The sequence below is a fragment of the Oncorhynchus masou genome, chromosome 12 (assembly GCF_036934945.1).
Source record: "Oncorhynchus masou masou isolate Uvic2021 chromosome 12, UVic_Omas_1.1, whole genome shotgun sequence".
NCBI lineage: Eukaryota > Metazoa > Chordata > Actinopteri > Salmoniformes > Salmonidae > Oncorhynchus > Oncorhynchus masou.
The window spans coordinates 93,596,604-93,610,089 of NC_088223.1; the positions used below are offsets into that span (position 1 = coordinate 93,596,604).

The 13,486-nt window shown below is 50.1% G+C and overlaps 1 pseudogene; it reads right to left on the minus strand.

The window, feature by feature from the left end:
- Positions 1 to 779: 779 nt before the first annotated feature.
- LOC135549255 (replication factor C subunit 3-like) lies at positions 780 to 13,005 on the minus strand (annotated as a pseudogene).
- Between the last annotated feature and the right edge of the window lie 481 nt (positions 13,006 to 13,486).

The following is a 13,486-nucleotide window of genomic DNA, read 5'->3' on the forward strand; positions in this document are numbered from 1 at the left end:
TCACAACATCAAGGTATGGGAGGGTACGCAGAGGGAGAGGGTATTAGATCACAACATCAAGGCATATGGGAGGGTACGCAGAGGGAGGGGTGTTAGATCACAACATCAAGGCATGGGAGGGTGTTAGATCACAACATCAAGGTATGGGAGGGTATTAGATCACAACATCAAGGTATGGGAGGGTGTTAGATCACAACATCAAGGTATGGGAGGGTACGCAGAGGGAGAGGGTGTTAGATCACAACATCAAGGTATGGGAGGGCACGCAGAGGGAGGTATTAGATCACAACATCAAGGTATGGGAGGGTACGCAGAGGGAGAGGGTGTTAGATCACAACATCAAGGTATGGGAGGGTACGCAGAGGGAGGGTATTAGATCACAACATCAAGGTATGGGAGGGTACGCAGAGGGAGAGGGTGTTAGATCACAACATCAAGGTATGGGAGGGTACGCAGAGGGAGAGGGTATTAGATCACAACATCAAGGTATGGGAGGGTACGCAGAGGGAGGGTATTAGATCACAACATCAAGGCATCCCGAAGGGTGAGGAAGAGGAAGGATGATGAAGAGGGGGGAGAAAGAGCAAGTCGAGTTAGATCAGAATGGAGACAGGAAAGAGAGATTTAGAGTGAGGAGAGAGATGAGAAAGAGCGAGAAGGAGAGAGATGAGAGCGATGAGAGAAAGAGAGAGAAGAGAAAGAGAAGAGAAAGAAAGAGAGAAAGGAGAGAGAGAGAAGGAGAGAGAGCGAGAAGGAGAGAGAAAGGAGGAGAAGCGAGATCAGAACATCATGGCGTCCAGTCCGTCCTCCATGAACTTCTTGTAGATGGCCATGAACCTGGCGGTGAAGGCCTCCAGATGGTAGATGGCCTTATTGCCCTGCTGCAGTCGGTGTTCGTAGTGGGCTGCCATGTGAGTCACCTCTGCCTTCAGCTGCCCGTCACAGTTACCTAGCAGCTCTGTTACCAGGCCCTACACACAGACACGGTACCTTAACACCAGTTACCTAGCAGCTCTGTTACCAGGCCCTACACACAGACACGGTACCTTAACACCACAGTTACCTAGCAGCTCTGTTACCAGGCCCTACACACAGACACGGTACCTTAACACCAGTTACCTAGCAGCTCTGTTACCAGGCCCTACACACAGACACGGTACCTTAACACCAGTTACCTAGCAGCTGTTACCCCAGGCCCTACACACAGACACGGTACCTTAACACCAGTTACCTAGCAGCTCTGTTACCAGGCCCTACACACAGACACGGTACCTTAACACCAGTTACCTAGCAGCTCTGTTACCAGGCCCTAGACACGGTACCTTAACACCTTAACACCAGTTACCAGCAGCTCTGTTACCAGGCCCTACCTTAACACCAGTTACCTAGCAGCTCTGTTACCAGGCCCTACACACAGACACGGTACCTTAACACCAGTTACCTAGCAGCTCTGTTACCAGGCCCTACACACAGACACGGTACCTTAACACCAGTTACCTAGCAGCTCTGTTACCAGGCCCTACACACAGACACGGTACCTTAACACCAGTTACCTAGCAGCTCTGTTACCAGGCCCTAGACACGGTACCTTAACACCAGTTACCTAGCAGCTCTGTTACCAGGCCCTACACACAGACACGGTACCTTAACACACCAGTTACCTAGCAGCTCTGTTACCAGGCCCTACACACAGACACGGTACCTTAACACCAGTTACCTAGCAGCTCTGTTACCAGGCCCTAGACACGGTACCTTAACACCAGTTACCTAGCAGCTCTGTTACCAGGCCCTACACACAGACACGGTTACCAGCATACCCCCCCCCCCCAGTTGGTGCTCGGTGTTTGTGAGGCGTACCTTCATGATGATCTCAGGAGGAATGCAGTGAGTCAGCAACTCATACAGTCTCCCCCTCACCTCTAGCAACCTGGGAGCGGGAGGTAGGAGAGAGGAGTGGTGGGGGGGGAGGGGTAGGGGGAGGAGGGAGGGGGGAGAGGGGGGAGAGGTAGGGGAGAGAGGGGGGAGAGGTAGGGGGAGGTAGGAGAGAGGGGTAGGAGAGAGGGGGTGGGGGAGGTAGAGGAGGAGAGGGGGGGAGAGAGGTAGGGGGGAGAGGGGGAGAGAGGGGGGGAGAGGTAGGGGGAGGTAGAGAGAGGGGGAGAGGTAGGGGAGAGGGGGGGGTAGTAGGGGAGAGAGAAAACCTTTTACTACAGAAACCATTTTAAATTAGGGACGTTTGTTCAATGTTTTTTAATTCCAGTCCTCCTCTATCGTCACTCCCCTCTCACCTCTGAGGACTCTGCTGACTGACGATGGCGTTGGCCGTCTCTCAGGTAAACCTCCCAGTCGGTCTCTGGGATGTCCTGGTCTGCTGAGAACGGGTACCTGGAGAACAGGGTCAAAGGGCATGATGAGGTGATCGACACGCCCGTTTTAAAACCAGTGGGTGGCACACCTAGGAAAATGCAGGCCTCTTTATCAGCGTCTGTTAAATGGATATTAGATTGAAAAGTTCAAACATTATGGACTGTTGGAGCGTCACACACAGCGTCACACACAGCGTCACACACAGCGTCACACACACAGCGTCACACACACAGCGTCACACACACAGCGTCACACACACAGCGTCACACACAGCGTCACACACAGCGTCAGACTTACTGTTGCACTCTGCAGGCCTCACACATCAGCAGTGCTTTGCGGAGGTTGCGTCCAGACTTCTCTGATATCTGTTTGGCCAACTCAGCGGGGAGAAGCAGACCCTCCTTCCTACACACTGCAGACAGAACATTACACACCTGAGAGGAGAGATGACAGAAGGTGAGAATTTGATGTAGTTTAAATAATGTACCGTGCACTAAACACCCCCCACCTCTCCATCCTTCCCCCACCTCTCCATCCTTCCATCCTCCCCCACCTCTCCATCCTTCCACCCCCTCCACCCCTCCATCCTTCCATCCCCCCACCACCCCCTCCATCCTTCCATCCCCCCACCTCTCCACCCCCCTCCCCCCACCCTCCCACCCCCACCTCTCCATCCTTCCCCCCCACCTCTCCCTCACCTCCCACCCCCACCTCTCCCTCACCCCCCCCTCCTCCCCCCCACCTCTCCATCCTTCCATCCCCCCCCCCCCCACCTCTCCATCCTTCCATCCCCCCACTTCTCCATCCTTCCACCCCCCCCCATCCTTCCATCCCCCCCATCCTTCCATCCCCCCTACCTCCTCTGTACTGGGCAGGGGCACCCTGACGGCCAGACACCTGCTCCTGATTGGTCCAATGACTTTGGAGGTGGAGTTACAGCAGAGGATGAGCCGGCAGGTGGACATGTACTTCTCCATGGTACGACGCAATGCATGCTGGGCATCCTTCGTGAGCGGTCCACCTCTGTCAACAGGACAACTGAGAGAGAGAGAGACAGAGAGAAGAGAGAGGGGTTGTTTTATTAAAATGGTGTCAGAACGTGAAAATCCTAACAGAGCAGTACGCGGCATGTGTGTGTCTGACCTTTGAACTCCTCTGGGTGCTGGTCTGGATCTGTTGAGACTGGGCCATAGTCTTGATCAGTTCCTGGATAACCACACGGTCACTGTTACCAGCATCACTGTTAAAATGAGAGAGATGTTCAATATGACCCCACGGTCACTGTTACCAGCATCACTGTTAAAATGAGAGAGTTGTTCAATATGACCCCACGGTCACTGAGAACAGATGTACAGTATATGGTCAAATGGACAACACACAGTTCCTAAAAAACACACGGTCACTGTTAGCAGCAACACTCTCCAACTCAGATTGTTGAGTTCCTGGCTACGGTGTTGATGTTACCAATACTACTTCCTGTTTACCTTGGGTTGACCTCCAGGTGGTAGTTACTGGCTACGGTGTTGATGTTACCAATACTACTTCCTGTTTACCTTGGGTTGACCTCCAGGTGGTAGTTACTGGCTACGGTGTTGAAGTGTATCAATACTGCTTCCTGTTCACCTTGGGTTGACCTCCAGGTGGTAGTTACTGGCTACGGTGTTGATGTTACCAATACTACTTCCTGTTTACCTTGGGTTGACCTCCAGGTGGTAGTTACTGGCTACGGTGTTGATGTTACCAATACTACTTCCTGTTTACCTTGGGTTGACCTCCAGGTGGTAGTTACTGGCTACGGTGTTGATGTTACCAATACTACTTCCTGTTTACCTTGGGTTGACCTCCAGGTGGTAGTTACTGGCTACGGTGTTGAAGTGTATCAATACTGCTTCCTGTTCACCTTGGGTTGACCTCCAGGTGGTAGTTACTGGCTACGGTGTTGATGTTACCAATACTACTTCCTGTTTACCTTGGGTTGACCTCCAGGTGGTAGTTACTGGCTACGGTGTTGATGTTACCAATACTACTTCCTGTTTACCTTGGGTTGACCTCCAGGTGGTAGTTACTGGCTACGGTGTTGATGTTACCAATACTACTTCCTGTTTACCTTGGGTTGACCTCCAGGTGGTAGTTACTGGCTACGGTGTTGATGTTACCAATACTACTTCCTGTTTACCTTGGGTTGACCTCCAGGTGGTAGTTACTGGCTACGGTGTTGATGTTACCAATACTACTTCCTGTTTACCTTGGGTTGACCTCCAGGTGGTAGTTACTGGCTACGGTGTTGATGTTACCAATACTACTTCCTGTTTACCTTGGGTTGACCTCCAGGTGGTAGTTACTGGCTATGGTGTTGATCTCAATCTTCTTCTTAGAGGGAGCCTGCCCAGAGAAGAGGAAACGGATGTAGAATGAATTAGATCGTGAATCAGATGGAAGTATTGAAGTGTGTATGTCTCTGTGATGGTCTTCTCTGCATAGTTTCTCCACCTCGGCTCTGTGTGTGTGTGTGTGTTTTGTGTGCGTGTGTGTATTTGTGTTGGGCGATATTACGTTAGCATGTATCTAACATGGAGACCAGGGACTGGTCAGTAAGCTGTATCGAACATGGAGACCAGGGACTGGTCAGTATCTATCATGGAGACCAGGGACTGGTCAGTATCTATCATGGAGACCAGGGACTGGTCAGTATCTATCATGGAGACCAGGGACTGGTGAGTAAGCTGTATCTAGCATGGAGACCAGGGACTGGTGAGTAAGCTGTATCTAACATGGAGACCAGGGACTGGTCAGTAAGCTGTATCTAGCATGGAGACCAGGGACTGGTCAGTAAGCTGTATCTAACATGGAGACCAGGGACTGGTCAGTATCTAACATGGAGACCAGGGACTGGTCAGTAGCTAACATGGAGACCAGGGACTGGTCAGTAGCTAACATGGAGACCAGGGACTGGTCAGTATCTAACATGGAGACCAGGACTGGTCAGTAAGCTGTATCTAACATGGAGACCAGGGACTGGTCAGTAAGCTGTATCTAACATGGAGACCAGGGACTGGTCAGTAGCTAACATGGAGACCAGGGACTGGTCAGTAAGCTGTATCTAACATGGAGACCAGGGACTGGTCAGTATCGAACATGGAGACCAGGGACTGGTCAGTATCGAACAAGGAGGCCAGGGACTGTTCAGTATCGAACAAGGAGGCCAGGGAGTGGTGAGTATCGAACAAGGAGGCCAGGGACTGGTGAGTATCTAACATGGAGACCAGGGACTGGTCAGTATCGAACAAGGAGGCCAGGGGCTGGTGAGTATCTAAGATGGAGACCAGGGGCTGGTCAGTATCTAAGATGGAGACCAGGGGCTGGTCAGTATCTAAGATGGAGACCAGGGGCTGGTCAGTATCTAAGATGGAGACCAGGGACTGGTCAGTATCTAAGATGGAGACCAGGGACTGGTCAGTATCTAACATGGAGACCAGGGACTGGTCAGTATCTAACATAGAGACCAGGGGCTGGTCAGTATCTAACATGGAGACCAGGGGCTGGTCAGTATCTAACATGGAGACCAGGGACTGGTCAGTATCTAACATGGAGACCAGGGACTGGTCAGTATCTAACATGGAGACCAGGGACTGGTCAGTATCTAACATGGAGACCAGGGACTGGTCAGTATCTAACATGGAGACCAGGGACTGGTCAGTATCTAACATGGAGACCAGGGACTGGTCAGTATCGAACATGGAGACCAGGGACTGGTCAGTATCTAACATGGAGACCAGGGACTGGTCAGTATCGAACATGGAGACCAGCGACTGGTCAGTATCGAACATGGAGACCAGCGACTGGTCAGTATCGAACATGGAGACCAGCGACTGGTCAGTATCGAACATGGAGACCAGCGACTGGTCAGTATCGAACATGGAGACCAGGGACTGGTCAGTATCGAACATGGAGACCAGGGACTGGTTAGTATCGAACAAGGAGGCCAGGGACTGGTGAGTAAGCTGTATCTAACATGGAGACCAGGGACTGGTCAGTATCTAACATGGAGACCAGGGACTGGTCAGTATCTAACATGGAGACCAGCGACTGGTCAGTATCGAACATGGAGACCAGGGACTGGTCAGTATCTAACATGGAGACCAGGGACTGGTCAGTATCTAACATGGAGACCAGGACTGGTCAGTATCGAACATGGAGACCAGCGACTGGTCAGTATCGAACATGGAGACCAGCGACTGGTCAGTATCGAACATGGAGACCAGCGACTGGTCAGTATCTAACATGGAGACCAGCGACTGGTCAGTATCGAACATGGAGACCAGGGACTGGTCAGTATCGAACATGGAGACCAGGGACTGGTTAGTATCGAACAAGGAGGCCAGGGACTGGTGAGTAAGCTGTATCTAACATGGAGACCAGGGACTGGTCAGTATCTAACATGGAGACCAGGGACTGGTTAGTATCGAACAAGGAGGCCAGGGACTGGTGAGTAAGCTGTATCTAACATGGAGACCAGGGACTGGTCAGTATCTAACATGGAGACCAGGGACTGGTCAGTATCTAACATGGAGACCAGGGACTGGTCAGTATCGAACATGGAGACCAGGGACTGGTCAGTATCTAACATGGAGACCAGGAACTGGTCAGTATCTAACATGGAGACCAGGAACTGGTCAGTATCTAACATGGAGACCAGGGACTGGTCAGTATCTAACATGGAGACCAGGGACTGGTCAGTATCTAACATGGAGACCAGGAACTGGTCAGTATCTAACATGGAGACCAGGGACTGGTCAGTATCTAACATGGAGACCAGGAACTGGTCAGTATCTAACATGGAGACCAGGAACTGGTCAGTATCTAACATGGAGACCAGGAACTGGTCAGTATCTAACATGGAGACCAGGGACTGGTCAGTATCTAACATGGAGACCAGGGACTGGTCAGTATCTAACATGGAGACCAGGGACTGGTAATGGGGAGCCATGATGGATATTTTGATGTGCAGCCTGTCAAAAGAATCCATAGTTATTACATTTATTTCTGGCTCAGACGGGCCTGGACATGTACTGGCTTAAGCAGGGGGACACGTCTGGCACTGCAGGATTTGAGTCCCTGGTGGCGTAGTGTGTTACTGAAGTTAGTTGAAGTGTACCTATGAAAATTACAGGCCTCTCTCATCTTTTTAAGTGGGAGAACTTGCACAACTGGTGGCTGACTAAATACTTTTTTGCCCCACTGTACTTTCATAGCAAGAATCAACATAACGCATTAGGCGTTTAACTGTTGACCAAATAATGTTTCTAGAACAATCTACAGGAACGTTGTGTAGCAAAAAATAAATAAATAACAGAAAATGTTGACGTAAGCAAAATGTTTTGGTAAGAGGAAGGCAATGGCAGTGGTTGGTCATTTTCCGTTTATATCATTCCAGCTAATATAGTTGTCATTTTAGCCAGTAACAGATACCAAAACGTACTAAATGGAGTGTCCTGGATTTACATGTACTATGTTACGTCTACTCCTGAGTCCAGGTTGTTCTCGTGGAGTTTATTTTCTTTCAGGGGCCAATAGGGGCGATATCCTCATACATCCCCATGTCTTATGGGTACATTATCACAATAGGACAAAGGATGATGTCACCGAACCCTAGTGTGTCTGACTCCCTCTCCTCACCGTGATAGGGTGTGTGTGTGTGTGTGTGTGTGTGTGTGTGTGTGTGTGTGTGTAACCCTCTCCTCACTGTGATAGGGTGTGTGTGTGTGTGTGTAACCCTCTCCTCACTGTGATAGGGTGTGTGTGTGTGTGTGTGTGTGTGTAACCCTCTCCTCACTGTGATAGGGTGTGTGTGTGTGTGTGTGTGTGTGTGTAACCCTCTCCTCACTGTGATAGGGTGTGTGTGTGTGTGTGTGTGTAACCCTCTCCTCACTGTGATAGGGTGTGTGTGTGTGTGTGTGTGTGTGTGTAACCCTCTCCTCACTGTGATAGGGTGTGTGTGTGTGTGTGTGTGTGTGTGTGTAACCCTCTCCTCACTGTGATAGGATGTGTGTGTGTGTGTAACCCTCTCCTCACTGTGATAGGGGTGTGTGTGTGTGTGTGTGTGTGTAACCCTCTCCTCACTGTGATAGGGTGTGTGTGTGTGTAACCCTCTCCTCACTGTGATAGGGTGTGTGTGTAACCCTCTCCTCACTGTGATAGGGTGTGTGTGTGTGTGTGTGTAACCCTCTCCTCACTGTGATAGGGTGTGTGTGTGTGTGTGTGTGTGTGTGTGTGTGTAACCCTCTCCTCACTGTGATAGGATGTGTGTGTGTGTGTGTAACCCTCTCCTCACTGTGATAGGGTGTGTGTGTGTGTGTGTGTGTGTAACCCTCTCCTCACTGTGATAGGGTGTGTGTGTGTGTAACCCTCTCCTCACTGTGATAGGGTGTGTGTGTAACCCTCTCCTCACTGTGATAGGGTGTGTGTGTGTGTGTGTAACCCTCTCCTCACTGTGATAGGATGTGTGTGTGTGTGTGTAACCCTCTCCTCACTGTGATAGGATGTGTGTGTGTGTGTGTGTGTGTGTAACCCTCTACTCACTGTGATAGGATGTGTGTGTGTGTGTGTGTGTAACCCTCTCCTCACTGTGATAGGATGTGTGTTTGTGTGTGTAACCCTCTCCTCACTGTGATAGGATGTGTGTGTGTGTGTGTGTGTGTGTAACCCTCTCCTCACTGTGATAGGGTGTGTGTGTGTGTGTGTGTGTGTGTGTGTGTAACCCTCCTCACCGTGATAGGGTGTGTGTGTGTCCCTCTCCTCACCGTGATAGGGGGTGTGTGTGTCCCTCTCCTCACCGTGATAGGGTGTGTGTGTGTGTGTGTGTGTGTGTGTGTGTGTCCCTCTCCTCACCGTGATAGGGTGTGTGTGTGTGTGTGTGTCCCTCTCCTCACCGTGATAGGGTGTGTGTGTGTGTCCCTCTCCTCACCGTGATAGGGTGTGTGTGTGTCCCTCTCCTCACCGTGATAGGGTGTGTGTGTGTGTCCCTCTCCTCACCGTGATAGGGTGTGTGTGTGTGTGTGTGTGTGTGTGTGTCCCTCTCCTCACCGTGATAGGGTGTGTGTGTGTGTGTCCCTCTCCTCACCGTGATAGGGTGTGTGTGTGTGTGTGTGTCCTCTCCTCACCGTGATAGGGTGTGTGTGTGTGTGTGTGTCCCTCTCCTCACCGTGATAGGGTGTGTGTGTGTGTCCCTCTCCTCACCGTGATAGGGTGTGTGTCCCTCTCCTCACCGTGATAGGGTGTGTGTGTGTGTCCCTCTCCTCACCGTGATAGGGGTGTGTGTGTGTGTGTGTGTGTGTGTGTCCCTCTCCTCACCGTGATAGGGTGTGTGTGTGTGTCCCTCTCCTCACCGTGATAGGGTGTGTGTGTGTGTGTGTGTGTCCCTCTCCTCACCGTGATAGGGTGTGGGTGTGTGTGTGTGTGTGTGTGTGTGTGTGTGTGTGTGTGTGTGTGTGTGTGTGACCCTCTCCTCACTGTGATAGGGTGTGTGTGTGTGTGTAACCCTCTCCTCACTGTGATAGGGTGTGTGTGTGTGTGTGTGTCCCTCTCCTCACCGTAACGGTCTGGTGTTCGATGTGTAGTTTCTCCACTCCGGCTCCGTACAGTTCTCTCAGCAGACACATGATACGAGTCTTCTTCCCTGCTCCAGACGGCCCGTACACCAACAGATGAGGGAAGTCCCCACACTGGACCTGGAGAACACACACACACACACACACACACACACACACACGTTATAGAAGACAACTCCATACACCAACAGATGAGGGAAGTCCCCACACTGGACCTGGAGAACACACACACACACAGTGAGGAGAGGGTTACACACACACACACGTTATAGAAGACAGCTCCATACACCAACAGATGAGGGAAGTCCCCACACTGGACCTGGAGAACACACACACACACAGTGAGGAGAGGGTTACACACACACACACGTTATAGAAGACAGCTCCATACACCAACAGATGAGGGAAGTCCCCACACTGGACCTGGAGAACACACACACACACAGTGAGGAGAGGGTTACACACACACACACACACACGTTATAGAAGACAGCTCCATACACCAACAGATGAGGGAAGTCCCCACACTGGACCTGGAGAACACACACACACACAGTGAGGAGAGGGTTACACACACACACACGTTATAGAAGACAGCTCCATACACCAACAGATGAGGGAAGTCCCCACACTGGACCTGGAGAACACACACACACACAGTGAGGAGAGGGTTACACACACACACACACACACGTTATAGAAGACAGCTCCATACACCAACAGATGAGGAAGTCCCCACACTGGACCTGGAGAACACACACACACACACACGTTATAGAAGACAGCTCCATACACCAACAGATGAGGGAAGTCCCCACACTGGACCTGGAGAACACACACACACAGTGAGGAGAGGGTTACACACACACACACACACACGTTATAGAAGACAACTCCATACACCAACAGATGAGGGAAGTCCCCACACTGGACCTGGAGAACACACACACACACGTTATAGAAGACAGCTCCATACACCAACAGATGAGGAAGTCCCCACACTGGACCTGGAGAACACACACACACACACACACACACACGTTATAGAAGACAGCTCCATACACCAACAGATGAGGAAGTCCCCACACTGGACCTGGAGAACACACACACGTTATAGAAGACAGCTCCATACACCAACAGATGAGGGAAGTCCCCACACTGGACCTGGAGAACACACACACACACACACACGTTATAGAAGACAGCTCCATACACCAACAGATGAGGGAAGTCCCCACACTGGACCTGGAGAACACACACACACACACACACACACACACACACGTTATAGAAGACAGCTCCATACACCAACAGATGAGGAAGTCCCCACACTGGACCTGGAGAACACACACACGTTATAGAAGACAGCTCCATACACCAACAGATGAGGGAAGTCCCCACACTGGACCTGGAGAACACACACACACACACACACGTTATAGAAGACAGCTCCATACACCAACAGATGAGGGAAGTCCCCACACTGGACCTGGAGAACACACACGCACACACACACACACACACACACACACACACACACATACACACACACACACACACACACGTTATAGAAGACAGCTCCATACACCAACAGATGAGGAAGCAGCCTAGCGGTCAGGAGCGTCGGGCCAGTAGCCTGGCGGTCAGGAGCGTCGGGCCAGTAGCCTGGCGGTCAGGAGCGTCGGGCCAGTAGCCTGGCGGTCAGGAGCGTCGGGCCAGTAGCCTGGCGGTCAGGAGTGCCGGGCCAGTAGCCTAAAGGCCGCTGGTTCAAATCCCTGAGCCGACTTGGTGAAAAACTATTGATTTGCCCTTGAGCAAGGTACTTAGTCCTAATTTATGCAGCGTAGCAATCAATAATGTCTGATCCCTCTAATGTCGGACCCCACTAATGTCGGACCCCACTAATGTCGGACCCCACTAATGTCGGATCCCTGTCTCAGACCCGACTTTCAGGGGAAGTAGGACCTTGGAATCAACAAATATCCAATTTACGTGTGTGAAATAGGACAAATGTTAAGCCCCACCTGATTATCGTACTACTATCTAAGTCCCCACACTGGAGGTGAACCAGGGTCTTATTCATTAAGCATCAGACATGGAGGGAAGGACGACCAGGACTTGTCCAGTAAGAAATGTCTGTTCTACTTCACTGTAGAAAAACGTTTTGCTACGATGCGCCCTAATAAAACTCGCCAGCAGATCTGACCCGCTTGCCTACAGCTACATTAGGGTCGGACATGCTTCCGGTGTATATATAAGACACCGTGGAGTTGGCGTGAGATACGGCTCTCCGGGAAAGCGTACCCTCACTCCATCCAGGGATGAGAAATGTCCCATTATCCGAAACTGTTACACCGAAAAAACGGAACGACTTTTTTAATAAAAACCGACCGGAACCGAGGTTAAGCCCCGCCTTCTGGCCCGGTGTTGGGAGACTCTGCACGGTGCAGGTTTTTGTTCCAGCGCGGCAGTGATTCATACACAGCCTGTACAGTAACTTAGCTACCCTACTACAGGGTCATGGCTACACTGATACATGTTGTCAAAAGTTGTAATTTGAGATAATTTCGTTTTATTTTTAGCTAATGTTAAAGACGTACTTAATAACCCTCACTACAGAACAGAGCCATGTTTAAATAGGTGGCTTGTATATTACTACATCTGGTTAACAACAACTCTACTGGAAACCTGCCTAATGTTAGCTAACTAACTTAGCTGACAAAGACAAAACGACTGCAAGTTATGTAGCAAGCTGGTACCATACCAAAGACACGGGTATCTGCCATGTTGATCAACTTTGAATCTTACCAGGTTTTTCAGCTGATTTGCTTGTTCTTTGTGGTAGTCCAGTTTCCCCAGAGAAGTAGGTCTGTATTTGTCCACCCACAAACTCATTTTATCTAATGTTATTTCACAGTTCTCGAGTCACTGTTTTGTTTGAGTTGCTGCGTGTTGTGTTTTTCTGATTTTAATTCCCGCGAAATATTTTTTCTTTAAGGCGCGTAGTGAAATGTCTCTAAAACTACAGAGAGTCAATGAGGGACAAACTTCCTAGTTGGCGTTTTGAAATTACTAAATATAGCCGCTGCTGCCACCATGTGGTGACTCGAGGTCATTTCTGGACTGAGTTTGACAAAAACCAAGTTGCTTAGATGTAGTTAAAGTTTCTAAACCAAAGGGTCTTCAACAGATATAAAAGTACATGGATTCTTATTTGATTTTTTTTTCCATCACAAACTGTCATAAACATAAAGCTCCTGGCTACGAGCCAATCAACGCCACAGTGATCACGTTTACACGAGCGCAGCTCATATTCCGTTTATAAGTTCTTGTTCGGGGATAAACTGTTTACATGCACCTTGAACATCCCGTTCACCAGTATCCCTGTATCCATAAATAAACAGAATATTTCTTCTTTGAGTTCATATTATGGGTTAAATGGAGTAGTAACTGAAATATGGACAGTGACGGTCTGCCTATAACCTCTCACATGTACTATAATATTAACTCCTGCA